Below are 24,831 nucleotides of genomic sequence, written 5' to 3'. Positions count from 1 at the left end.
ACAGGAAGCTGAGATCTGATAATCATGGTTAAAACCCAGCCTGCACAGGAAATTCAGAAATTTGAGGAGACTCTTATCTCCAAGTACCCACCAAGAAGCCAGAAGTGGAGCTGTGACTCAGGGATAGAGTGCTAGTCTTGAGCACACAAAGCTTAGGGAAAGTGCCCAGGCCCAGAGTTCATGCCCTTGATGGCACAAAAAACAAACCAACAAACAAAATAACAAAACTCCCTCTGTGTTTATATTTATACCTTTGAAAATAGGAATATTTTTTCATGTTTGAGTGTTATAGTTCGTATTTTCAATGTCTCTTAAAGGCCAAAATATATGTTAAATATTTGGCTGCCAGCCTGTGGCACTATTGGGAAATGGTGGAACCTTTAAGTGAGGTTATTGGGGAGGTACTGAAATCTTGTCCTCTTCCTCACTTTACTTCCCTACAACCACAAGATTGAGTAATTTTACTACTATGTACCCCTTGCCACGCTGTTCTTGACACAGGCCCAAAGTCAAAAGAGGCAAATGCCCAGAGATAGAAAGGTCTGAAATCATGAGCCAAAATAAATCTTTTCTCTTTATAAGTTGATATACCTCAGATATTTTGTTACAGACCTGGAAAGCTGACTCAGTGGGCAAAAATTTGGCCTTGCGATAATTAGCCTCAGAGGCTGGGAAGGTGGCTCAGTGGTAGAGTGTTTACCTCCCATGCATGAAGCCCCAGGTTGGATTCCTCAGCATCACATAAACAGAAAAGGCAGGAAGTGGCACTGTGGCTCAAGTGGTAGAGCACTAGCCTTGAGCTGAAGAGCTGAGGGACAGTGCCCAGGCCTAGAGTTCTAGCCCCACGACTGACCAAAACAAAACAAAACAAAAAACAATAATTAGCTTCAACTTTGTATTGCTAGAAAGGACTTCTGAGGCAAAGGGCTGCTGGTTCACGCCTGTAATCCTAGCTACTCAGGAGGCTGAGATCTGAGGATCATGGTTCAAAGCCAGCCTGGGTAGGAAAGTCTGAGAGACTCTTATCTCCAATAAACCACTAGAAAACCAGAAGTGGTGCTGTAGCTCAAGTGGTAGAGTGCTCACCGGTGAGCTGAAGAGCACAGAGACAGCGCCCAAGCCCAGAGTTCAGCACCCAAGCCCAGAGTTCAAGCCCCACAACGGACAAAAAAAAAAAAAACTCTTGGTGGATGCCAATGGCTCAAGTCTGTAATCCCAGCTACTCAGAGGCGGGGCAGGGTGGGGGAAAAGAGTAGAATTGTTAGGGATTGAAGTGGTGGTTAGGGGGAAGAGATTGGTCAAAGAATAGAAAATTTCAGTTATATTAATAGATTTTTTTTTTGTAATATGGCAGCTGTAGTCAATAACTGTGTGCTGTAATCTTGAGAATAACTAAAGGAATAGATTTGATTTTGTGCCTATACTGAGACTTGAACTCATGGCCTTGGTTCCCTTACTTGGCTTATTCTCTCAAGTTTTATCTTTGTCCATGCTGTAGCATTTATCAGAACCTCATTCCTTTTTATGGGTAAATAATATTCCACTGTATGGATATACCACAATTATTTGCCCATTTATCATTTGGTAGACATTTATTTCTGGCTTTTGGAAATGATAAATAATGCTGTTAAGACATTTAAATGTTTCCAATTCCTCCTTTTTTGGTAGTAATGGGAATTGAACCTAGAACCTCATACATGTTAGGTGAGCTACTAATTGAGCTACATTTCTAGTCCTTAAATATTTAGTAAAGTATTCTTGCTGGGCACTGGTGGCTCATGCCTGTAATCCTAGCTACTCTGTAGGCTGAGATCTGAGGATCGAAGTTCAAAGCCTGTCCAGGCAGGAAAGTCCAAGAGACTCTAATCTCCAATTAAACACCAGAATACCAGAAGTGGCACTGTGGTTCAAGTGGTAGAGTGCTAGCCTTGAGCTGAAGAACTCAGGGACAGTGCCCAGGCCCAGAGTTCAAGCCCCATGACCGACCAAAAAAAAAAAAGAAAAAGAAAAAAAGTACTCTTGGTGGATGGCAATGGCTCAAACCTGTAATCCTAAATACTCTGGAGGCAGTAATCTGAGGATTGAAGTTCAAAGCCAGCTTGAGGGGGAAAGTCCATGAGACTCATCTCCAATTAAGCACCAAAAAAGCCAGAAGTGGAGCTAAGGCTTAAGTGGTGGAGTGCTAGCCTTGAGCCAAACACTCAGGGACAGTGCTCAGACCCTGAACCGAAGCACCAGGACACATGCCCTCCTCCCCGCCCCCCCCTCCCAAAAAAAAGAACAATCCACAACAAGTATAATTTTACATTGTCAAAAAAACTTTTTCAGGGGCTGGGAAGGTGGCTCAGTGGTAGAGTGCTTGCCTTGCATGCTTGAGGCCCTGGGTTCGATTCTTCAGCACCACATAAGCAGAAAAAAAAAGCCGAAAGTGGCGCTGTGGCTCAAGTGATAGAGCGCCAGCCTTGAGCTGAAGAGCTGAGGGACAGCGCCCAGGCCCAGAGTTCAGGCCCCACGACCGGACCCCCCCCCAAAAAAAAAACAAAAAAAACCACCTTTTTCTTGAAGCCCAAGGTCAGGTAAAATTCTCACTGGTCACATGAAAGTAGTAAGCAGTTTTGTTTCATGGAAAAATGATATGAATGAATAAAGTAAATATTACTGACATTAATGTTAATTAAATATAAAATAATGCTAGGGAATTAGTAGTAGTATAGATCTTCCTTCAATTGAACAGTATATAGCAACCTAATGTGTCCTTAAAATCTATGACATATTTTATTTGGAGTATCTCTACTTAATGGACCTAACTATAAATTTAGGAGTTGTTAGGACATAAAGGATGGAGATAGAAAATGAGCTTTTAACTGATTATGGTGTATTTAGTAAGGTGTCTCTATCATGAAAATAATTAACAGGATGTCCATGTCAAATACTACTCTTAATACAAAATGTCACAAAGACAGAGTATTGAAAATACAAAATGTGCTATTATGTTCCCGAAAAGAAAAATGGGTTCAAGCTCTAGATCTTTTTTCAACAAAGAAAGTAGTATGTTTATAGCGCTTATGAATTAATTTTCAACTTCTACTAAATTGTCCTCTGTAAAGGGGTGTCTACTGGAGTTTACAAAAGTCTTTATAGAGCCTTTGATGCTTGACTTTATTAAGCTATTCATGTGTGTCATCCCCATCAGGCAGAAGTTTATATGTCCGTTTATTAGTGAGCCCTGGTGAAGTTGAGCCTTCTCATTCATCCATTTGGGTGGGAAAGGCGACCAACCCCACGAGCTGTAATTCCAGCCAGCTCCGCCAGGGCGAGGTGCTGAGGCTTCGCTTTCATCTTTCCGTGGTCTTGGAAATCAGCAGCAGGACGTCCGCCCCCAGACGTAGGTGTAGACGAGGAACAAAAGAGAAGCCCCTCGTGGACGAGGCCCCGGGGCCTCCCTCCCCGGGCCTCGGCGCCATTGGCAGCGGGCTGGGCTCCTGGGCTCGGACAGCGGCCCTCAGGGCCTCAGTGGCCGGGCGACGCGCTGCGATGGGGCGGGCGGCCGAGCGCGGCCTCCCTCAGCCGCCGACGACCCGGACGTGGCCGCGGGCGAGGCCGAGAAGGGCCGGCGTCAGGGCGGCGTCCGGGGTGCCCCAGCCTCCCCGGGACGCGAACCCCGCGCCGGGAGCCCGCGGCTCCTCCATCTTGCTGGGTGTCGGCGGGGAGAGGCGTCGGTCCCCCCCGCCGTCGCGCCGCCCCCCGGGGCTCGGCGCCCCGCACGCCGGAAGCGGGGGGCCGTGCTCTGGGTCAGCGCGCAGAGCCCAGGAGAGGCTGCCCGGGGGCGAGCTTCCGGCCCCCCAGGGCTGGTTTGAGCGGGCCCCAAGTTCCAGCAGCAGGTCCGACAAAATGGAGGACGGCGTCTCCTCCAGCGGCAGCCTTGGCGGGAGGTGGGGACGGCTAGTTCCCCACGGGGCGAGGCCAGGGCGGGAGCGCCTCCGCGGCCCGCAGGGCGCCCGGGAGCCCATTGTGGCCGCGGCCCCGACCGCCCCTTCGGCCTCGCTGCAGCCCGGGCCCGGCTTCGGCCCTCGCGGGGCGCTGCCAGGACTGGACAGGGAGGACGTTGGGACATCGAGGCCTCGTCTCTCCACGAGCGAGTCGTTGGGAGCGGCCGAGCCGGGGGCCCACATTCGGGTGCCTAGACTCGGGCGAAGCCCCGAAACCCGACCTCAGTCACTCAGCCGGTGCTAGCCCGAGGACACCCCAACTCCGGGCCTGAGTGCGACCCGTGAGGTCGGCTACGCAACTCCGAGTTCTGGCCCTGGCGGACTTGGTGGGTGGGGGCAGGGAGGGGCGGGGGCAGGGAGGGGAGGGGACGCGGCTGAGGCCGGAGCCCGCGGAGGGGGGAGTGGAACGGCAAGGCCGGGGGTGTGGCTCGCATGTGACGGACAGGCGTGTGGATTATCCCTTGGAGGAGGGGGTTCCTGAAGGAAGGCTGGCCTAGCCAATGGGTGTGCCTGAGGCGTCGAGTTCCGCCTCTGCCTCGAGCCAATGAGTGGGCGAAGGGCGGGGTTTGTCCAGGATCGGCCGCACAGCCGCCTTCACCACCTCCTCCACCTCCTCTCACCAGCGCTAAAGCCGGGACTGGACTGAGCGGAGTTGTGCGTGTCGCCGAAGGGGGGTGGGCCGGGGGAGGGGAGGTTCGTTCCGCGGAGCCGCAGCCAGAACCGGGTGAGGCTTATCCCCACTGTCTTTCCAGCGTTGGGCCTCGGAGAGTGGGGGTGGCTGGGAGCAGCGCAGCCTCGGGAGGAGGAGGCGGAGGCGGAGGCGACTGGGGAGGCGGAGATGGGTGAGGGCAGCCTCCCGAGCCTCCCACCGACCCGGGCTTAACACCCCGCGGCGCGGCCGTCGTGGCCGCTGCCGTGTCGGGGCCTCGGGGTCTGCTCGGGGCCACGCTTATGTCACTGGCGTCTTCGCGTGCGGCCCGAGGGCTGCGAGTGTGCGGGCGCGGCCGGGTGGGCCGGGTGAGGCGGACTTCGAGGGCGGGGGTCGCAGGGGCCGCGGAGCGGGGCCGGGGGCCGCGGGGAGGTCGCGGGGGTATGTTCTTTCTTCCTCGGGGGTGGGGGGGGGGCGGAGGACGGGCAGTGTGGGCCCTTCTGCTCTCAGGGTTCCTTTCGCACCCTGTCGGCCCGAGCCAGGGTCCCCAAGTTTTGCGTGGCGAGGGTGTTTGCTTGTGTCCCGCCGGGTCCCCTTCTTCGCTCTTCTCCCTGGCGCTGCGCTGCGCGGCTCTTGATCCTCACGTATTGTTTGGCTGGGTCTCTAATGGCGGACGGGGAGGCAGCGCTGCCGGTCGCCGACTGCAGGGGGGGGCGGGCAAACCTCGGGCCCAGGGCAATTGCTGGGGGGCAAATATTGGCGACGTGGGTCCAGCAGTGACGTGAGCCACCTTGAAACTCCAAATTGGTGTGGAGAGTGCTGGGGATGACGCTTGGTGGGCAAATTTAGGAGGGAATACAAATCCCTTACTGGCGTCGGGGCAACGTTTGCCCTCCCCCCCCCCCCTTCTTTCCCAGGAGCAGGCTTGGTGTTTTCGGGCCCCTTCCCTTCTGGATTTTGCTTCTCACATGAGTTTTGGACACCAAATGTATATTTTGTGTCATTTTGTTCCACTTACGTAGGAGGGGGCTGTTGTGCGTGGGGTGCGTTTAATAATAGAAGGGCCGAACCTCCGTGACCTCATATTCCTTTCTCTGCCTCCTTCTGGTGGAATAGGTTTGGTGCTCCCACCAGGTTGGGTGTTATTGATTCTTTTTTTCCTCCCCCCCCCCTCGTGTTTTTTTCTTCCATTTTTCTCTTAGGGCTGGGGATCACTTTCAACCCTGTCTGGTGCATCTTTGGCCGAAAGTGAGAAGGAAAGCACCCCCATTGTGAGTCCATTGCTCGTAATTTACTGGTCTGTTTGGAGGACTATGTCAGGTTGGAGGGGTTCAGCCATGAGGACTTGGCCCTCCCGTTGTTTTGAGGGGGAGGGGCCTTCTCGGGTGGCAGCTGCCCTCGGGGCGAAGCCCGGGTAATGGCTGGTGAGGCAGCTGGGAGTGGGCGCTGCTGTTTGCACCGCTGCAGACATCGCTCCTGCTGCTGCAATACCAACCTCAGCAACCAGACGACGGGCTTCTGCAGCTGCTCACGTTACCGGGGAGGAGGGGTAGTGCGAAGGAGGGCATATTTCTGGTGCCCTCTAGAGTTCCAAAGTGGGAATTAATATTATTTTGTTTTAAATGGTATGCGTGCAACCATTTTTTTTTTTTAAACATATCTCTTCCGTCACAATGGCAAGTTGATTTAAAGCATTGGGAAGCTAGAGAGAACCTCTTAACTTTCGGTTTATGCATGATCTGAAAGACAGATTTTGAAAGTATGTCTTATGGTTTGTGAGTAGCTAAGTCTTTTTCATGGCTTTGCTTAGGAAAGGGCATGGCATCCACAACACGTTGAGTATTTACTACCTTAACCTCACCAAGTAGAATGCTGATCAGAACTAGTGTAGTATTCTAGTTTCTTAGCCTACCATTTTCAGTGTTAGTCCTCACTTAACAGTAACCCCAACTGAGTAACATGAGAATTATTATTTAACACCTATAATTTGGTGGTTTTAAGGTAACTTGTAATGTGCTAGACAGTGAAAAAAGATAAGTAAGGTTTTCCTTGAGTTAAATTGTAACTAGTCACAAAATATCAGTGAAGTCAGCACTGGATACATCTTTTATTTGTTTTTACTAAGTACTAAGGTTCGAAATCAAGATCTTGGACACATCTTCCTTCCTTCCTTCCTTCCTTCCTTCCTTCCTTCCTTCCTTCCTTCCTTCCTTCCTTCCTTCCTTTCTCCCTCCCCTCCCCCCCCCCTCCTCCCTCCCTCCCTCCCTCCCTCCCTCCCTCCCTCCCTTCTTTCTTTCTTTCTTTCTTTCTTTCTTTCTTTCTTTCTTTCTTTCTTTCTTTCTTTCTTTCTTTCTTTCTTTCTTTCTTTCTTTTCTTTCTTTTCTTTCTTTCCGGTGTCCCTCAGCTCAAGGCTAGTGCTCTACTGCTGGAGCCACAGGGCCATTCGGGTTTTTGAGTGGTTAATTGGAGATAAGAGACTCAAGGATTTTCCTGCCTAGGCTGGCTTTGAACAGATCCTCAGATCTCAGCCTCCTGAGTAGCTAGGATTGCAGTCGCCTGACTACATTGTATTTCTTGAGCCCCTTGACAATTACTGTAAGTTACTGTCAGAGATGAGTCATAAATATAGGAATCTCTATTGGACGCCTCTGTTGGGGTAGTAGCGTGGGGGGCAGGTGTGTAAGAGATCTCTATCCAGAAGAAAAAAAAAGTTGAAGTGGAGGTTTGAGGCAGGCTATAGACAGCCTTGTCCTCAAAAAGTTGACTAACACTCGAGTTCAAGCCCCAGATCCTGTACACAAACCCCCAAACGGGTTCAAAAATAGTTTGAGCCTTGTGCTTGTGCCTTATGCTTCTAATCTTAGCTCCTGAGGAGGCTGAGATCTGGATCCTGGTTTGAAGTCAAGTCTTTGGCTGACAAATCCAAGAGACTCACCTCCAACTGACCAGCAAAAAGCCAGAAGGAGGGTGTGGCTCAAGTGGTAGAGCACCCACCTTGAGTGAAAAAGCTAAGCAAGAATGGGAGGCCTTGAGTTTCAACTGTAGTACCCACAGGCACACAAACACAGATACACAAATAGTTTATTGAAGGTAAGGGTTTGCTGAATATATATTGTGAAATACAATGACAAATAAACACACACCATTCTAGGCATCAGGCACTTTAATATGTTTTCTTACTTAATTTTTTGTCTGTTGTGGGGCTTAAACTCCAGGCCGAGGTGCTGTCATGGAGTTCTTTTTGTTCAAGGCTAGTGTTCTGCCACTTTGAGCCACAGTACCACTTCTGCTTTTCTGGTGGTTAATTGGAGATTGTCCCAGACTTTCCTGCCTAGGCTGGCTTTGAACCATGATCCTCTGATTTTAGCCTCCTCAGTTGCTAAGATTATAGGTGTGAGCCCCCAGTGCCTGGCTTTTATTTAATTTTAGAAAGCATCCTACAATAGGATAAGATAGCATTAATTGAGCCCTTATCCAGCTCCATTCTAAGTTTTTTCTTTTTAAAATATTTCTAATGGAACTTTTGAATTTTATGAGTTAGAATAGTATATTGAACCTCCATGTACCCATCCTTTTCTCCTCTCTCCCCTCTCCCCTTTTACCTCTCCCCTCTTCCCTCTGCCTGTCCCTTTTTCCTGTTAGTTGTTGGGCTTGAACTCAGGACCTGGGTGCTGTCTCTGAGCTTTTTCACTCAAAGCTAGCACTCTACCACTTTAAGCCACAGTGCCACTTTCGGTTTTCTGATTGTTAATAGGAGATGAGTCTCCCAGAACATCCTGCCTGGGCTGACTTTGAACTGTGATCCTCAGATTTCAGCCTCCTGAATACTAGGATTACAGGCATGAGCCACCATCCCTCCCCTCCCCTCCCCTCCCCTCCCCTCCCCTCCCCTCCCCTCCCCTCTCCTCTCCTCTCCTTTTTTCCCCTCCTCGTCCCCCTTCTTCCTCCCCTTCCCTCCTTTTGCTTCCCTTTTTTTACTAATATTGGGGCTTTTCTTTTTTTTTTTTTCCCCCTTTTTTCAAGGCTAGTGCTCTGCTACTTCAGTCACACCTCCACTTCTGGCCTTCTCTGGTTCATTGGAGATAGGACTCTCATGAACTTTTCTGCTTGGTCTGGTTTTGAACCTCAGTCCTCAGATCTCAGCTGGGGTTATAGGCATGAGTCACCATATATATTTTATATATAAAATGTAAGTGCCCGGCTTATATTTTATTTGATCTATTTATGTATTTTTGGTGCCAGTATTGAGACTGAACTCAGGCCCTCCCACTTTTGCTAAAAGCTGGTGCTCTACTACTTGAACCATAATGCCTCCACTTTTGGCTTTTTGCTAGTTTATTGAAAATAAGAGTTTTGCTAGTAAGTTTGCAGGGATGGCTTTGAACTGTGATCCTTAGATTTCAACCTTCTTAGTATCTAAGATTACTGACTGACATGAGCCACTGGCTCCCAATAAAATATATTTTTTATTTTTGTTGGTCATGTGACTGGGCTGTCCCTGAGCTCTTTTGCTCAAGGCTAGTGCTCTACCACTTTGAGCCACAGTTCCACTTCTGGTTTTCTGGTGGTTGGATATAAAGAGTCCCAAGGACTTTCCTGCCTAGGCTGGCTTTGAATCTCCATCCTCAGATCTCAGCCTCCTGGGTAGCTAGGAGTACAGGTGTGAGCCACCAGCGCCTGGACGTTTTCTACTTTGAGTATGTGTATGTGTTCCAGTATATGCCAGTCCTAGGTTTTGCACTCAAGTACTATTCCTGAGTTTTTTTTCTTTTTTTGATATTTTTTAAAATAAGTTTTTTATTGTAAAAATACTGTACAGAGGGGTTACAGTTAGATGAGCAAGGTAATGAGTACATTTCCTTTTTTTTTTTTTTTTTTTGGGTCCGGTCATGGGGCCTGAACTCTGGGCCTGGGTGCTGTCCCTCAGCTCTTCAGCTCAAGGCTAGCGCTCTACTACTTGAGCCACAGCTCCACTTCCGGCTTTTTTCTTTTTGCTTATGTGGTGCTGAGGAATCGAACCCAGGGCCTTGAGCATGCAAGGCAAGCGTTCTACCACTGAGCCACCTTCCCAGCCCAATGAGTACATTTCCTATCAAGCATTGTTGCCTCCTTTGTTTTTCCCCTACCATCCCTTCTCTCCCACCTCCACAACCTCCCCTCCCCCCCAAATTGTAAAGTTTGTTTTCAACGTAGTGTCTTGTATATCTCATTGTTATGATGGGCCAACCTATATCCCTATTTAAACATTTTGTTTTTTTCCCTTCCCATCCCCAAATTAGACTGACATGAAATACAGTGAAAACAGGGGTCTGAGTTTTTTTTTCCCCTTAAGGCCAGCACTCTACCACTTGGGCCACAGCTCCACTTCTGGCTTTTTGTGGTTAATTGGAGTTAAAAGTCTCACAAACTTTCTTGCATGGTCTGGCTTTGGACTGCAATCCTCAGATATCAACCTTCTGAGTAGCTAGGAAGACAAGCTTGAGCCATTGGCATCCAGTCATTTTCTACTTATTTTAACCTTCTGAATAAATTATTTAGATATTCCACAAGAGCTGATATAAGAATATTCCAGACTTGAATAGGTAGGGAGCTAGTCTTTGTGCAGTAGTATTCATAATAGATTTGTAAGATTATAATATGCTCATTTAAGGTACAAAGGAAACATAACGTTGTTGAAATAAAGGACCTCATTGTCTAATCAGATGCTCTGGTATTGCTGTGAGTATATATGTCTAATAGAGTATATATGTCTATAGAGTATATATGTCTATAGAGTATATATGTCTAATACTTGTTTTAAACACAAGGTGCCGGGCGCTGGTGGTTCATGCCTGTAAACCAGCTTCTCAGGAGGCTGAGATCTGAGACTCATGGTTCAAAGCCAGCCCGGGCAGGAAAGTCCGTGAGACTCTTATCTCCAATAAACCACTAGAAAAACTGGAGGTGGCGCTGTGGCTCAAGCGGTAGAGCGCTCACCTTGAGCTGAAGAGCATAGAGACAGCGCCCAAGCCCAGAGTTCAAGCCCCATGTCCAACAAATAACCAAAAAAAAAAACAAAAAAAAAAACCACAAGGTATATTTAGAAGTGTATGTTTCCTATCTAGGTATTGAAAACTGTCCTCACTGCATTTAATATTAAAAGAATTTGCTTTATTGTGTTGGATGACAATTTAAAAATTATTAATTAAGTAGTTGTACAGAGAGCCTACAGTTCTGTAAGTCAGATTTTAAGTACAACGCATCTTAATCAATGTCACCCCTTAAATTATTCCCTTCCATTTTCCTCCCTCCAATCCCTACCCTCAAGTTACATAGGTCAATTTCTATATAAAGTACACTGAGTATAATGACTGCATTTACTCACCCTTCCTCTCTCCATATGTAGCTTATCCCTATCCCAAACATGTTTTTGTAAACATGTAGTATTCATTTTGTTGCACAGTTCATTAGTTGTTCAGAAGAGTTTCATCTTTGGACTACTCTCCTTTAGTCAGTTTGTGTCTATATTCATAAAGCCCTATTTATGTTAACATATATGTTTGAATTTTAGATCTGGCTTCTGTATATAAGAGAAAATGTGCTGTTTGTCTCTTTGAGCCTGACTTCACTTAACCAATTTTGTTTTAGGTCCATCCATTTCTCTGCAAATGACATAATCTTTTTTTTGGTAGCAGTCCAGGAGCTTGAACTCAGGATCTAACTGTCCCTGAGGTTTTTTGCTCAACACTAGCATTGTCACTTCTAGATTTTTTGGTGCTTAATTGGAGATAAGAATATCATGGAGGGCTGGGACTGTGGCTTAGCAGTAGAGTGCTTGCTAAGTAAGCATGAAGCCCTGGGTTCCATTCCTCAGTGCCACACAAACAGAAAAAGCCGGAAGTGACTCTGTGGCTCAAGTGCTAGAGTGCTAGCCTTGAACAAAAAGAAGCTCAGGGACAGTGCCCAGGCCCTGAGTTCAAGCTCCAGGACCAGCAAAAAAAAAAAAAAGAATCTCATGGACTTTGCTGCTTGTGCTGGCTTCCCATGGTGATTTTCAGTTCCAGCCTTCTGAGTAACTAGTATTGCAGGCATAGCTCTTGATGCTTGTCATAATATTCTAATAGATGAGTAAAATTCCATTGTATGTATGCACCACATTTTCTTGGACCATTGATCCATTGTAGAGCATCTGAGCTATTATGAATAGTGTAGCAGTGAACATGTATGTGCAAGCATTTTTACTGTATGTTGACATAATATTCTGGATAAGCGCCCAAGAGTGGTATTGCTCGATCATGGATAGCTAGTTCTATGTTTAATTTTTTTGAGGAATCTTGAAACCTTTCAAAGTGTTTACATTCCTACTAACAATTTAATAGGTTTCCTTTTTCCCTACATCCCCATCTGCATTTGTTATTCATGTTCTCTGTGATGGCTAATCTTACTGGGGTGAAACAGAATTTTAATTTTTTTGATTTGCATTTTCTTTATGGCAACCAATGTTGACCATTTCCTCATGTGTTTATTGGCCATTCTGTTTCTGAAAATTTAGCTTCTTTGCCTGTTTGTTTATTGGGTTATTAATCTTTCTGGGGTTTAGTTTAATTTTTTGTTGTTGTTTTTTGTCAGTAGTAGGGCTTGACCTCTAGGCCTGGGCGCTGTCCTTGAGCTCTTCAGCTCAAGGTGGATGCTATACCACTTGAGCCACAGCACCACTTCTGTTTTTCTGGTAGTTAATTGGAGATTCATATACTTCCTGCCTGGGCTGGCTTTGAACTGTGATCCTCAGATCTCAGTCTCCTGAGTTGCTAGGATTACAGGCATGAGCTACTGGTGCCTGGCTAGGGTTGAATTCCCTATATATTCTGGATACTAGGCCCTTGTCAGATGTATACCTGGTAAAATATCTTCTGCCATTCTTTCTTTTTGTCTTAGTAACTGTCCTTTGCTGTGAAAACTTTTTAGTTTGAGTTCTTCAGCTCAAGGTGAGTGCTCTACCTCTTGAGCCACAGTGCCACTTCCTACATTTTCTTTTATATTTTAAAATCCATGAAACAGTGAAGCCACAATAAGTGAACTGTGATTTAGTGAGGACTATAATTTCAAGGTTTCAGGTCTAATATTGAGGTCTTTGATCTATTTTGAATTGATATTAATGCAAGATGACTGACAGGGATCCATTTAGTTTTCTACATAGGAATGTTCAATTTTCCCAACACCATTTGTTGAAGAGGTTGTCTTTTTTCGAACATAATTTGGCTCCCATGACAGTTATCAGATGACTGTAGGTATATGGGTTTATTTCTGAGTCTTCTAGTCTATTCTGTTGGATTTCATGCCTGTTTTTTTTTTTTTTTTGTCGGTCGTGGGGCTTGAACTCTGGGCCTGAGCGCTGTCCCTCAGCTCTTCAGCTCAAGGCGAGTGCTCTACCACTTGAGCTACAGCGCCACTTCCGGTTTTCTGGTGGTTTATTGGAGATAGGAGTCTCACGGTCTCTCCTGCCCGGGCTGGCTTTGAACCGTGATCCTCAGATCTCAGCCTCCTGAGTAGCTAGGATTACAGGCGTGAGCCACCAGCGCCCGGCTCATGCCTGTTTTTTTTTCCCCCCACCCAGTATCAAGCTTATTTTTGCTACTGTGGTTCTGTAGTAAAGTCTGGAATTATGATACTTCCCTGCATTGCTTTTTTTTCTCTCCAAGATTTGCTTTGGATAGTTGGAATATTTTATGATTTCATATAAATTTTTGGATTTTCTGTCTTCGTGAAGAATGACATGATTTTGATAGGTATTGCATTAAATTTGTAAGTCATCTTTGGCGCAATGATATTTTCATATTAATTCTGCTGGTTCATGAACATGGGATGTCTTTTTACTTTCCAGTGTCTTTGATTTCTCTCTTCAGAGTTTCATAGTTTTTTGCTGTAGAGATTCTCAACTTGATTAAGTTTTGGTTAGGTTTACTCCTAAATATTTTTTTAAGGCTATTGTAAATAGAATTGTTTTTTTTTTTTTCTTTTTCTCTGCACATTGTTGGCATACAGAAAAGCTACTGATTTTTGTGGGTTATATATCCTGTTATTTTGCCAAAATTATTTATTAGTTCTAGAAACTTGTGGGTGGAGTCTCTAGATATAGGATCATTTTAAATATAGGATCATTTTATTTACAAATTGGGTTTGTTTGACTTTCCTTGTTTAGGTCCCTTTTATGACTTCATCGAATTATGTATATTCAGCTGCCATGTGGGCTTTTTGTTTTAGTGGTACTGGTCTCTGCATTTGTCACGCAGGCATTCTACTGCTAAGCCATATATCCAGCTCCCTATGTGATTTCCCCCCCTCCCCCCCAGACCTGGGGCTTGAACTCAGGGCCTGGACACTGTCCCTGAGCTTCTTTTGCTCAAGGTTGACACTCACTTGAGCCACCATGCCACTTCCAACTTTTTTTGATTATGTGGTACTGAGGAATTGAACTCAGAGCTTCATGCATGCTAGGCAGGCACTCTACCACTAAGCCACATTCCCAGCATTGTCATTTTTTTTTTTTTTTTTGTCGGTCGTGGGGCTTGAACTCTGGGCCTGGGCGCTGTCCCTCAGCTCTTCAGCCTAAAGCGAGCGCTCTACCACTTGAGCTACAGCGCCACTTCCGGTTTTCTGGTGGTTGGAGATAGGAGTCTCACGGTCTCTCCTGCCCGGGCTGGCTTTGAACCGTGATCCTCAGATCTCAGCCTCCTGAGTAGCTAGGATTACAGGCGTGAGCCACCAGCGCCCGGCTCAGCATTGTCATTTTTTTAATGTGTGTATTTTTGTGACATGGTCTCCAGGCTTATCTGGGTCTCTTTACTATGTAGCCCAGACTAGTCTCTTCATTCAGTATTTGGAGTGCTGAGACCACTACTCTTAGATGCTCATCTCCTTCTCTCCCTACCCCTTCCTGCCTCTACCTCCTACCCCTCCTTACCCTCCCTTGGGAGTTGAACTCAGGGCCTTGTGCTCTTTCTTAGCTTTTCCCTTACAAGCTGGTGCTCTAGCACCTGAGCCACATCTCCATTTCTGGCTTTTTGCTGGTTAATTAGTTGGAGATGAGAGTCTCACAGACTTTTCTGCCAAGACCTCAGCCTCATGATTAGCTAGGACATAGACAGGAGCCACCAGTGACTGGTTAGAGTTGCAAGTTTTTATATGTGTAACTTGTTTTTGAACAGCTGTAATTTTAGATTTCTTGTATTAAAATTGAGATGGGAAGTGAATCTTTATGGAGGCCAGCACCAAATACTTGATTGATCAGCTTAGAGTGTTAAAAATTATATTAAATCTCATTTGAACACATCTATTTTAAAATATATTAGTATTTGCCAGCCCTGTGGCTTGAACTCAGGGCCTGGGCACTGACCCTGAGCCTCTCTGTGCTCAAGGCTAGCACTCTAGTACTTGAGCCACAGGTCTGTTTCTGGCTTTTTGGTGATTAATTGAAGATATGGGTTTCATGGACTTTCCTGCCAGAGCCAGCTTTTAACTGTGTCCTTCAGATCCTAGCCTCATGAGTAGCTAAGATAATAGGTGTGAGTCACCAGTGCCTGGCTTAAGAAACCTATTTTAGGAAAAATAGAGTTAGAAAAAAAGAAGATTAGTTAGCATAATAAATTAATCACATGACTATCTGTGACTAGTCACATGACTGCCTTTGTTTTCTTTTCATAATATATTGAAAACTAGGAGTAGAATTATGATGTCTAATTTGAAAGAAATGTATGTCTTATTTTTACTGATTTGATAAGTGTTTTATTGAACATGTTTGCAGTTTCCTTTTTTTTTTTGCCAGTTCTGGGGCTTGAACTCAGGACCTGGGCCCTGTCCCTGAGCTTCTTCCACTTGAGCCACAGCTCCATTTCTGGCTTTTTCTGTTTATGTGGTACTGAGGAATTGAACCCAAGGCTTCATGCATGCTAGGCAAACACTCTACCACTAAGCCATCTTCCCAGCCCCAAATTCCTTTTCTTTTCTTCCCCTGCCCCCCTCCCCCCACCTTTTTCTTTTTTTGCCAGACCTGGGGCTTGAACTAGGGCCTGGGAACTGTCCCTGAGCTTCTTTTGCTCAACGCTAGCACTCTACCACTTGAGCCACAGTGCTTGATCTTTTCTGTGGATGTGATACTGAGGAATTGAACTCAGGGCATCATTCATGCTAAGCCAGCACTCTACCACTAAGCCACATTCCCAGCTGCATGTTTGCAATTTCAAGAATTAAGAGGAAACTTTGGGAATTGAAATGTCTCATGCCTGTAGTCCAGTCCTACCTAATTCATCAGCCAAGCAGGAAGCATAAAATAGGATGATTGAGCTCCAGGAGAAAAATTGAGAATCTTAATTGGTCACTAGAGGTTCATACCTATAATCTTAGCTACTTAGGAGGTTGAGATATGAGAGTTGAGATTTGAAGCCAATCCTCTAAGTAAAGGACTTCTTACCTCCAATTAACCAACAAAAAGCAAGAACTAGAGGGATAACTCAAGAATTATTAGGTACTGATCTGAAGAATTACAGTTTGAGGTCAGCCTAGGCAAAAAGTGTGAGACCCTATCTTAACCAATTGCTAGGCTTGCTGGTGTGTGCCTGTCATTTTCAGTTACATGGGAAGCAGGTAGGAGGTATACCAGCCTGGTTAGAATCCATCTCAACAGAAGAAGTTTGTTTGGCACGGCGACACATGTTGGTTATCTCAGCTATAGCAGGAAGTATACAATAGGATCCAAGTTCAGATAGAAGTTTGGCAAAAATTGAGAATCTATCTCAAAATAACCAGGGCAAGAAAGGGCTGGAATCCAGGCACTAGTGGCTCATGAGATCTGAAGATGGTGGTTTGAAGCCTAAACTACTAAACAATCTGTAGATCTGTGACTCAAGTGGTAAAGCTCTAAACTCAGGGACAGTGCCCCGGCCCAGAGTTCAAGCCCTGTGAATAGCTGATGTGTATGTGTGGGGTGGGAGTTGTGGTGACCTGTCATCAGCCAAGCAAGAAGCATAAAATAGGTTGATTGAGCTCCAGGAGAAAAATGAGAATCTTAATTGGTCATCAGGGGTTCATACCGGTAATCTTAGCTACTTAGGAGGTTGAGATATGAGAGTTGAGGTCTGAAGCCAATCTACTAAGGAAAGGAACTCTTACCTCTAATTAACCAACAAAAAGCCAGAATAACTCAAGAATATGAGGCCCTGAATTCCGAGTCTCTGTATTTGCTCCGCTCCCTAAAACTCCAAGAATATGAACAGTGGAAAAATAGCTGGAGATGACTTTTAACTCCCTGTCTCTACAAAAAAACAAAAAAAAGAAAAAGGTTAACTTTGAGGCTGGAATTGGTGGGACACTCCTGTAATCTTAGCACTGGAGGAGGTTGAGGCAGGAGGATCATGAATTCAAGGCCATATTGCTTTAAAGCCATATTGCATTAAGACTGTCTCAAAATGAAATAGAACAAAAGAAAACAACAGAAAGAATAACTTTGGATATTAGGAGAAATAATTAGTAGGTCTGTTGTTTTTAAACTGATGCATTTATGTTTCAGTAATATGTTGTTTTCTTCAAATAGTACCAAATTATTGCCAGAGAACTTACATTTCTGTTTTATATCAGTGGTTTACTTTGTGTCAGGTTTCTCCTCTAAATTGTAAGAAAATCTTTTCTCTTTCTCAAATGTTCTTAGTGAACAAATTTGTTTTTGTGAATAAATTAGACCAAAGGATTAATTAAGAACATCTCTAAAGTATTGAATATTTAACTATGCTCCTGATTATAAAAGTTGATTATAAGCTATCTTTTAAGGGAAATTTACTTGGAATAGAATTAATTGTTGCAACTTCACATAATAAAAACTGAACAAAAATCTGTTGCAGTGAAATTTTCTTTCTAAATATACATAATTATACATTTAGATTAGATAATAAAAATACTTATGTAGAAAATGTAAGTAAAGTTGTGATTCACAAGTTAAAGGTTGCAAGCTGGGTGCCTGTGACTAATGCCTGTTATCCTAACTACTCAAGAGGCTGAGATATGAGGAATGTGGTTTGAAGCCAACCAAGGGCAGGAAGGTCTGTAAAACTCTTATGTCCAATCAACTAAAAAGCTGGTAGTGTTGCTGTGGCTCAAGTGGTAGAGCACTAGTCACCAGCTTCTGGCTACTCTGAGCTTTTTCGCTCAAGGATAGTGCTTTTTGGTATTTAATTTGGAGATAAAAATTTCACAGACTTTCCTGCCTGAGCTGGCTTTCAGCTCTGGTCCTCAGATTTCAGCTTTCTGAGTAGCTAGGATTACAGAGGTGAGACACGGCCCCTTACTTTAATTATATTTAAATCATTATCATAGTTGGTTGGGCATAGTGGAACATCAGTATAAACCCACCCTCTGGGAAAGTAGAGGCAGAAGTATAACAAGTTTAAGGCCAGCTTCCACTCTATAGACTATCTCAAGAAAAAAGCACACAAATAAAATAGAAATTTAGCTAATTTAAGTTTTTTTTTTTAAATTTTATTTTATTTGAGAACATACTGTACAGAGGGGTTACAATTACATGGGCAGGATAATGCATACATTTCTTACCAAGCATTGCAGCCTCCTCCTTTGTTTACCCTTCACCTCCCTTCCCAGCCTCCGCCCTCCCCCCACTCAATCCTTCCCCCCCCCCCCCCACCGACATTGTAAAGCTCGTTTTTGACATGACATTTGTACTTCTCATTTGTATTGTGCCTTATGACTTGGTTATTTAACTTTTTAAAAAAAAATTTATGGTGGTCCAGAAGCTTAACCTCAGAGCCTGGATGTTATTCCTAGATTTATTTATTTATTTTTTTGGGGGGTCCGGTCATGGGGCCTGAACTCTGGGCCTGGGTGCTGTCCCTCAGCTCTTCAGCTCAAGGCTAACGCTCTATCACTTGAGCCACAGCGCCACTTCTGGCTTTTTTTCTTTTTGCTTATGTAGTGCTGAGGAATTGAACCCAGGGCCTTGTGCATGCAAGGCAAGCACTCTACCACTGAGCCACCTTCCCAGCCCTGTTCCTAGATTTTGTGCTCATGGCTAGTGCTTGACCCAACTTTTTGGTCGTTAATTGAAGATAAAAATTTCATGAGGGCTGAGAATTTTGCTTAGTGGTAGAATGCTTGCCTAGCATGCATGAAACCCTGGGTTCAATTCCTCAGTACCACTTAAACAGAAAAAGCTGTAAGTTGCACTGTGGCTCAAGTGGTAGAGTGCTAGCCGTAAGCAAAAGAAACCCAATGACAGTGCACAGGTTCAGAGTTCAAGCTCCAGGACTGGCAAAAGAAAAAAAGTTTGATGAACTTTCTAGGCCAAGCTCGCTTTGAACCACGATCCTCAGATCTCACCCTCAGGATTACAGCTGTGAGCCACCACTGTCTGTCCTTTAAAACTTTTTTTTTTAATGTTTGTCTTATTTAATGTTGCATATTCCAATTTCTTTTTGTGTTGGTGCTTGAATTCATCCTCATGTTGTCCTTAGCTTTTTGCTCACCACCGACATTCTCACTAGAGCTATGCCTCCAGAATCTCACTCCTTTTCTTGCTTGGGCTGGCTTTGAATGGTATTCGTCAAATCTCAGCCTCCTGAGCAGTTGAGATTATAGGCATGAGCTACCAGGGCCCATCTTCTCTCTACATTTTAAAAAAGAACACAAGGTATTTGTAATAGCATCCTGTGTCCTAAATCTAATTATTCTCTAAAGAGGCAAGGTTGCACAGTTTATCAACAGTTTGGAGAGATTCTGGAATGTGGATGGGGTTTTAGAGGCATGTTGGGGTCTTGTGGAAAGGTATCTAGTGAGGATTAAGATTAGAAGTGGGGCTGGGAAGGTGGCTCAGTGGTAGAGTGCTTGTCTCACATGCATGAGGCCCTGGGTTCGATTCTTCAGCACCACATAAGCAGAAAAAGCTGGAAGTGGTGCTGTGGCTCAGGTAGTAGAATGCTGGCCCTGAGCTTAAAAAGCTTAGGGACAATGCCCAGGACCAGAGTTCAAGCCCCATGACCATCAAAAAAAAAAAAAAAGATTAGAAGGGCTGGGTGCCAGCTACTCAGGAGGCTGAGAGCTGAGGATAGAGATTAAAACCTGCCCAACCAGGAAAGTCCATGAAACTCTTTTTTTTTTTTTTTGCCAGTCGTGGGGCCTGTACTTTGGGTCTGGGCGCTGTCCCTCAGCTCTTCAGCTCAAGGCTTGCGCTCTACCAACTTGAACCACAGCGCCACTTCCAGCTTTTTTTTCTGCTTATGTCGTGCTGAGGAATCGAACCCAGGGCCTCATGCATGCAAAGGCAAGCACTCTACCACTGAGCCACCTTCCCAGCCCAATGTAACTCTTATCTCTAATAAACCACTAGAAAACGGGAAGTGGTGCTGTGGCTCAAGTGGTAGAGCGCTAGCCTTGAGCTGAAGAGCAAGGGACAGCGCCCAAGTCCACAGTTCAAGCATTACAACCACCATCAACAACAAAAAGAAGATTAGAAGGGCAGTTTTTAATTTGATGTGTGCTTAATTAAGCATACATTTAATTTAATTTTGTGGTTTTTCTACTTTACAAAGCTATTTTGTTCAGCTGAATGTTGCCTAAGCTACTTGGAACATGAGGAATTTAGAAACAGAGTTAGAGTGAAATCTGCCTTGTCCATTAAGGGACAGTTGGGAGATTCTAAAACTGGGTTATGATTTTGGTTGTACAAATTACATATAAATTTTATTGAACTTAAATTTTACCTTAGCAAATCTGTTAGACAATTTTGATCCCAGGCAAATCACTTACCCCTAAAATTTAGTGTACCCTTGATAAATAAGCATAGTAATGGGCACTTTTTTTTTGGGGGGGGGGTCCAATTGTGGGGCCTGAACTCTGGGCCTGGGCACTCTCACTCAGCTCTTCAGCTCAAGCCTAGTGCTCTACCACTTGAGCCACAGTGCCACTTCCGGCTTTTTTCTTTTTGCTTATGTGGTGCTGAGGAATCGAACCCAGGGCCTCATGTATGCAAGGCAAGCACTCTACCACTGAGCCACCTTCCCAGCCCGCCACTTTCTTATTAGATTGCTAAAGTGAGGTAAGGATTAGAATTTAAATAGGGCATTTAATAGTGTAACTCAGTGGTAGAGCATTTACCTAACATGCAAAAGTTGTACTTCTATCACCAGCACTAGAGTGGGGGAAAAGTATAGATAGATCTACACTGACTATTATAGGTGCATAGTTGGTGACTCCCAACTATGGACCTTTCTGTATGGACTATCATCAACTTACTGTGTGCTCTTTTGATAGTTTCTAGCTTCTGTTATCTTTTATCAGTCTGTAATTATGGAAAGTGCTCTCTTATCAATCATTGACATGTATTTTAGATTATTACATATTTCTTTTTCTTGCCGGGTACCAAGGACTCTTACTTGTAATCTTCTCTACGTAAGAGGCTGAGATCTAGAGGATCATGGTTTGAAATCAGTTCCAGCAGACAAAGTGTGAAACTCTTGACTCTAAAATAACCAGCCTGGCGTAGAGATATGGCTCAATTGATTGAGCCAAGGGGGCAGAGGCTAGTTCAAATCCCCCTGTACGTCTACAGCATGTGTGCGTGTGTGCGTGTGTGCGCGTTCTGCTTCTGTACTTGAACTCTGGGCCTAGGCACTATCTCTGGGCTACTTGAGCCACAGCTTCACTTCTGGTTTTTAGGTGGTTAATTTGAGATAGAGTATCTCGGACTTTCCTACTGGGATTGTCTTTGAACTGTAATTTCAGCCTCCTGAGTAGTTAGGAGTAAAGACAGATGGGTCCCTGACCTCCCTTTAGTTTTTGAAAGAAATCATTCTGATTTGTACTTGAAAAATTATACTGAATCTACTCTTTTCAGGTCACTGGTGACCTAATTAATTTGCAGCTCTTCATCTTCTGATTTTTAGTTGTAATTCTGTTAGCTTTTACTATTATTATTTATTTATTTATATATTATTGTGAAAATACCATAAAGAGGGGTTGCAATTATATGGGCAAGGTAATAAGTACATTTTTTATCAAGCATTGTTGCCTCCTCCTTTGTTTCCCCTTCCCATACCTTCCCATCCCCCCCCACCCCAAGTTGTAAAGTTCATTTTTTGACATAAGGTCTTGAACATCTCATTGTTGCAATGGGTCCACCAGTATCCCTATTTAAACAATTTATTTTTTCCCTTCCCCTCCACAAATTATACCTACATCATATACAGTGAAAACAGGGGTTATACCGTGGGGGAGGGACATACAAAGCAACAAAGAAATCATCTTATAAATATGTTAGAAACAATCGCAAGAAAGAAAAAACATTTGAATCCTTATCTTGGGTCCATTTTGCCTAACATCAACTTATCTGACCGTTTCTGCTCGTCTCAGACCATATACTAGTTATTGCAAATAAGGGAAACCATGAGACCTATGTTTCTTTGGGCCTGGCTTACTTCACTTAATATAATTTTTTTCCAAGCCTTTCCATTTCCTAACAAATGGGGCAATGTCATTCTTTCTGATGGAGGCATAGAATTCCGTTGTGTATATATACCACATTTTCTTGATCCATTCATCTAGTGAGGGGCATCTGGGTTGGTTCCATATCTTAGCTATGGTAAATAATGCTGCAGTAAACATAGTTGGGCTGGTAGCTTTAGTATGGTCTTGTTTGTGATCATTTGGGTGAATGCCCAAAAGTGGGATTGCTGGGTCATAGGGGAGCTCTATGTGGAATCTTTTGTTTTTGTTTTTGTTTTAATTCCAGCCTCTGAAACCAACATAGAAGTTATTGCTCAGATAAATAAACCTAAGTCTACCAGATAAAAGAAAAGTGGATAAAGAAAGAAACAAACAAAACCCCCAAAAGTGAGCAACTTATATGTGGAGTCTTTTGAGGAACCTTCATACTGCTTTCCAAAGTTGTTGAACAAGTTTACACTCTACCAACAGTGCAGTAGGTTTCCTTCTGTCCACATCTCCTCCAGCATCTGTTGTTATTAGAGTTCTTGATTCTAGCCATTCTAACTGGGGTGAGGTATTGTTTTGATTTGCATTTCTTTTATGGCTAGGGAGGCTATTGGCCATCCTTTCCTAATCAGAGAAGTTTCTCTTTAAGTCTTTAGCCCACTTATTTATTGGGCATATTATTATTATTACTTTTGAGACAAGGTCTTGTTTTGTAACCAGGCTGGCCTCTGACTTGAGATCCTCCTGCCTTAGCTTCCCAAGCCTTTGGTGACTGCCCAGCCCTTAGTTCTGAGACAGTTGAAATTTAGTGTTTTGGGTTTTAATGATTAAAATTTGAAATTTAAATTCTTTTGGTTTGTAGGACTTTAAACTTAATATGGTCTCATTTTTTTCTCTTGTATGTTTTATTTTTTGGTCAGTCATGGGGCTTGAACTCAAGGCTTGGGCACTGTCCCTGAGCCCTACTTTTTCACTCAAGCCAGTGTTCTACCATTTTGAACTACAGCTCCACTTTGTTTTTCGAGTGGTTAATTGGAGATAAGAATTTCATGGGGACTTTCTGCCCAGGCTGGCTTTGAACTGTGATCCTCAGATCTCAGTCTGCTGAGTACCTAGGATTACAGGCATGAGCCACCAGCGCCTGGCTTTCTTGGATTCCTATTTATTTATTTATTGTCAGTTGTGGGGATTGAAATCTGGGCTTGGGTGCAGTCCCTCAGCTCTTCAGCTCAGGCTAGCACTCTACCACTTGAGCCATAACACCACTTCCGGTTTTCTGATGGTTAATTGGTGATACTTTCTTGCCCAGGCTGGCTTTGAACAGCGATCCTCAGGTCTCAGCTTCCTGAATAGCTAGGATTACAGGCGTGAGCCACCAGTGCCTGGCTGGATTTTTATTTTTATGTTTTCTCATGTATTGTTGTTTAAGAGATGTTATACTTCAGGGTTACTTTTACATATCTCCAGTAATAAGTACATTTCCTTTCATACAGTGTTATCTGTTTCCTCATTCTCTCCCATTCCGTCCCTCCCATCTCCACCCATGAGTTGCATAGTTCATTTTCATCACTGTCCAGTGAAGTCAGTACACTCCACCACTGCACTCTTCACCCTTTTTCTTTTGATTTTGTGCCCTCCCCCTATCCTCCCACAGATGTGCACGTGAGTACATATAAAGAATACAGTCATCAGAAAAAAAAATAAATTAAGTAAAAAGTCCTTTGTTTCCATATCTTTGTTTCAGTATGTATATTATTTTATATTCATATGAAGAGTTGCTTGGGTATTGCACTTTAGTGATTCTCTCCTAAGACAATCCTCTTTTGCTATCACTGTATGTGAGTATCTAGAATTTTGTGTAATTGGGCTGGGAAGGTGGCTCAGTGGTAAGAGTGCTTGCCTTGCATGCATGAGGCCCTGGGTTCCATTCCTCAGCACCACATAAGTAGAAAAAGCTGGAAGTGGCACTGTGGCTCAGGTGGTAGAGCACTAGCCTTGAGCTGAAGAGCTGAGGGACAGTGCCCAGGCCCAGGGTCCAAGCCCCACGACTGACAAAAAAAACAAACCCCCCCCCCAAAAAAAAGAATTCTGTGTAATTTGTCATATCCCAGTGCATATCAGAGAGAACATGTGCCATTTGTCTCTCTGATCTTGGCTTATCTTAACATGATTTGTTCTAGTTCCATCCATTTCGCTGCAGGTGACATTCTTTCTAATGGATGTGTAAAATTCCATTGTATATAGGTACCATGATTTTTGGATCCACTCATCTATTGTGGGACATCTGAATCTTGGCTACTGTGAATAGTGTGGTAGTGAACATGGTGAATGTGCAGGTGTCCTTATATCCTGGCTCTTGATGCTCAGGGTAGATGCCAAGGAATGGTATGGCTGGGTCATAGGGAAGGTTTATGTTTAGTTTTTTTTTTTGCCAATCCTGGGGCTTGAACTCAGGGCCTGGGCACTGTCTCTGAACCTCTTCATGCTCAAGGCTAGTGCTCTACTACTTGAGCCACAATGCCACTTCCGGCTTTTTCTGCTTATATGGTAGTGAGTAATCGAACCCAGGGCTTCATGCATGCTGGACAAGCAGTCTACCACTAAGCCACATTCCTAGCCCCTATTTTTTTTTTTTTTTTTGGTTGGTGGGCCTTGAATTCTGGGCCTGAGCGCTGTCCCTCAGCTCTTCAGCTCAAGGCTAGCGCTCTACCACTTGAGCTACAGTGC

At 44.4% G+C, this 24,831-nt stretch overlaps 1 protein-coding gene across 1 annotated transcript in view; it reads left to right on the top strand.

The window, feature by feature from the left end:
* The first annotated feature begins 4,663 nt into the window (after positions 1 to 4,663).
* The window catches only part of Zmym2 (zinc finger MYM-type containing 2), a 107,902-nt gene continuing 87,734 nt past the window's right edge, over positions 4,664 to 24,831 (top strand). The window contains 2 exon segments of the mRNA XM_042685322.1: positions 4,664 to 4,713; positions 5,841 to 5,909. The gene's annotated coding sequence lies outside the window, so the exon portion shown is untranslated.

The sequence above is a fragment of the Dipodomys spectabilis genome, unplaced genomic scaffold (genome assembly GCF_019054845.1).
Source record: "Dipodomys spectabilis isolate Male_0828 unplaced genomic scaffold, ASM1905484v1 ptg000095l, whole genome shotgun sequence".
Classification (NCBI taxonomy): domain Eukaryota; kingdom Metazoa; phylum Chordata; class Mammalia; order Rodentia; family Heteromyidae; genus Dipodomys; species Dipodomys spectabilis.
This window is presented reverse-complemented; position numbering and strand designations above follow the sequence as displayed.